General features: G+C 35.3%; 1 pseudogene; it reads right to left on the bottom strand.

Annotated features, from left to right (window-relative positions):
* Positions 1-3,130: 3,130 nt before the first annotated feature.
* Positions 3,131-3,572, bottom strand: LOC100437202 (small ribosomal subunit protein eS26-like; annotated as a pseudogene).
* Between the last annotated feature and the right edge of the window lie 330 nt (positions 3,573-3,902).

Here is a 3,902-nt window from a genome sequence, read left to right as displayed (position 1 = left end):
CTCAACTCTCAAACTTACAAATAAGTCTTGAAATAATCAGTTTACAAGAAACTTAACTGTACCCTAGAGAAAAATTTAAGAATATTTATAAGAATTCAATAAGATATTCAAAAGGTAAAATGTTACAATTAAAATTCCAATTAAAAAAGTCCAGCCATATGGCTGGGCTTGGTGGCTCACAACTGTAATCCCAGCACTTTGGGAGGCCGAGGCCTGTGGATCACGAGGTCAGGAGATCGAGACCATCCTGGTTAACACAGTGAAACCCCTCTCTACTAAAAATACAAAAAAATTAGCTGGGCATGGTGGCGGGCACCTGTAGTCCCAGCTACTCAGGAGGCTGAGGCAGGAGAATGGCATGAACCCATGAGGTGGAGCTTGCAGTGAGCCGAGATCGTGCCACTGCACTCCAGCCTGGGCGACAGAGCAAGACTCCATCTCAAAAAACAAAAACAAAAACAAAAACAAAAAAAGTGCAGCCATACAAAGAAATAGGAAAATGTGATTCATAATGAGGAGAGAATGCAATCAATAGAAACAGACAGAAATGATATGGATGATAAAATCAATAGGCAAAGGCATTAAAAGTTACAACTATTACCTATATGTTTAAAAAGATATAAAAATATTTAAACATGTTAGGAGAGATAAGAAAGATATAAGAAGGAACATATCAAGTTTCAAAAGACTCTTTTAAAGTCTGAAATTAAAAATACACTAGATGGGATTAATAGCAAATTAGAAATTGCAGAAGAAAAGATTAGTAAACTTGAAGATGTAGCAATAGAAATTATACACAATGAAATACAAAGAAAAAAGCCTGAAAAGGGGAACAGAGCATGAGGGATCTGGGAGACAACCTCAAGTGGCCTAATTTATGTGTAATTGGAATCATCTAAGGGGAGTAAGGGATGTACAGAAGAATATTTGAAGAAACGATGATCAATATTTTTCCATTTGACAAAAACTATAAACCCACAGATCTAAATGAGGCAGGATAGGTAGTCAAGCAAGTAATCATTTCCTTGGGACATGGCAAATGTGGCAACCACGTTATCAACACAAAGAGTTCCAGCACTCACATTATAGTCAAGCTCATCCAAGTAGGACTTGTCCTCAGACTGATCCTTTGCTGATTATAATAGTAAAAAACATACCCACCGGGTGCAGATTTAAAATGCTAATAAGACATATGATGTATGAACAAGCATGTACAGCAACTGAGCATATGCACCCAGAGGACCACCCCAAACATACTTACTAGTAACACCTCCTCTCTCTTCCTTATGAATAACCATTTAAGACCCCAATAAAGGGAGTCTCCTCAGAGCCAGTCTTTGCTAACTTACCTCTTGAGCAGCCCTCTCTAACTTACTTTTCAAATGTATCTTCACTTAGCTTTAGAGTATTCTTTCTCTCTTGCAATAAACTGCTTTCTACTATTTTTCTACTGCAGTGTGTCTCTTATTTAAATTAGTTTAAACTAAGAAAACAAGAACCAAGGACTCTCAATCACTGGCAACATTAGAAGCTGGACAAAAGTAGCACAATAATTATGAAGAAAACTACACCAAGGAACAAGGCAATAACATTACTTAAAACCAGCAATAAAGAGAAAATCTTAAAAGCAGGTTGGAAAAAGACACACATGAACAGAAGAATTATAGTAAGGATAAAATAACATATCCTGTCAGTAAAAAGCAAGCCAGAAAATAGTGAACAGAAGCTTTAAAATACTAAAAGAAAAATTTGTCAACCTAGAAATCTCTGCCCAGAATAAATATTTTACAAATGTGAAGGTAAAATATATTTTTTAGCCAAAAAGTCTGAAAGAAGTAGTTGGTAGCAAAACTTCCATTATATGCAATTTTTAAACAAGTTTTAGGGTGCTGCTAAAGCAGTGCTTAGGGTAAGATTTATACCACTAAATGCTTACTGTTAGCTTTTAGGAAAAAATGTCTCAAATTAATAATCTAAGCTCTCACTTCTAGAAAATAAAAAAGCAGAGCAAAATGAAACAAAAGAAGCAAAAAGAAAATAATAAAGAACAGAAATCTATGAAATTAAAAACAGAAAAAAATCCAAGGCCTGTTACTTTGAGATCAAAAATATTGGTAAACCTTTAGCCAGACTAATTTGGAAAAAAGACACAAATTATCCAGAAGAGAGAGAACATCACTACAGATCCTACAGTTAAGAAGACACCAGGGAAATATTATGAAGAACTTCATGGCAACAAATTTGGCAATCTAGCTAAAATGAAAAAATTACTTGAAAAACACAAACTACTAAAGCTATCTAAAGATAAATTAGGTGAAAAAAATGACTCCATATTAAAGACATTGAATTTGTAGTTAAAAATCTTACCACCAAGAAAACTACAGGCCCAGATAAATTCACTAGTAAATTAGATCAAACATTTAAGAAAAGAGTAATATAAATTCCATACAAATTCTTCCAGAAAACTGAAGAAAAATAAAACCTCCCTATGCAGTGAATAAAACTAGCACTTCTCTGACATAAAAATCAGAAAATGTAAGTATTATTTAAAAAGAAAACAAAAGACCAATGTTAACAATAACGATAAATGTGAAAATTATTAACAAGTTTTAGCTAATAGAATCTAACAATATTTTAAAATATAAACTATTGCCAAGTGGGGCCTATCTTTTTATCTTATTAGGAAATATTGGTTGAATTCTTAAAATGTGATTAATATTACTCACCATATTAACAAAGTAGAAACAAATGATCATCTCTACAGTTGAAGATACCATTTGTCTTACTTTGCTTATAACAGAATACCTAAAACTGGGTAATTTGTTTTAAAAAGGAAATTTGTTTCTTACAGGTATAGAGGTTGAAATGTCAAAAGGTAAGGCACTGCATCTGGTGAGGGTCTTGCTCCTGTAGTTAAACTTTCTGTAGTGTCCCAGGTTGATGCAGGGCATCACATGGCAAGGGGGCTGAGCATTCTAATGTATTATGCTCAGATTTCTCTTTCTCTTCTCATAAATTCACTAGTTTCACTCTCATGATAACCCACTAATCCATAAACCCTTTAATCCATTAATCCACAAATAAATTAATCCATTCATGAGGACAGAGCTCTCATAATTGAACCACCTCCTTTGTTTTTTTTTTTTTTTTTTTAAGTACAATTTCCATTTTATTTTTCTCCAGAGAATAGTCTGTCTTCAGTCTTTAAGAACTCAGCTCCTTACATGGGCTTTGGTGGGGGATGTGGGGCAGCACCCGCAGGTCTAAATCGGGGTAGGGGTGTTCGGTCCTTGTGGGCTTCACGAGATCTATTCCTGACTACTTTGCTGTGAATTGCACAACTCACTCAGTAATGTAGCTTCACATACGGCTTGGGAAGCACATAGGCATCGAAGACGCTCGCTTCAGAAATGTCCCGACTGCTGCGGCCTCCACTATGTTTCGAATGACGAATTTCTTAATGGCCTTGTCCTTGGGCGTGCATCGGGCACAGTTAGTGCAGCAAATAGGCTGCACGGGGCCGCGGCCCTTTTTGGCACGACTGTTGTTCCTTCTTTTCTTTGTCATCTTGGAGGCACGCACCGGAGAGCTGAACTACCTCTTAAAGGCCATAACTCTCAATACTACTGCATTGGGGATTAAATTTCAACATGCATTTTAGAGGAAGCATTCAAACCATACCACCATTTGACATAATCCATCATTTATTTCTGAAAACAAAAAACAAAAGAGCTCTTGGAAAATTTGGAAAATAAAAAAACTTGCCTAACCTGGTAGAAGACATCCCTGAAGGAAACCCATAACTAACATCACATAATTATGAGAGAATTAATTCTTCCTTTTAATATCAGGAAAAAGACAAAGATATCCATATGCATCAATATTTTTCAATATTGTACTAA

Source organism: Pongo abelii, chromosome 1 (assembly GCF_028885655.2).
Source record: "Pongo abelii isolate AG06213 chromosome 1, NHGRI_mPonAbe1-v2.0_pri, whole genome shotgun sequence".
Lineage (NCBI taxonomy): Eukaryota > Metazoa > Chordata > Mammalia > Primates > Hominidae > Pongo > Pongo abelii.
This window is presented reverse-complemented; position numbering and strand designations above follow the sequence as displayed.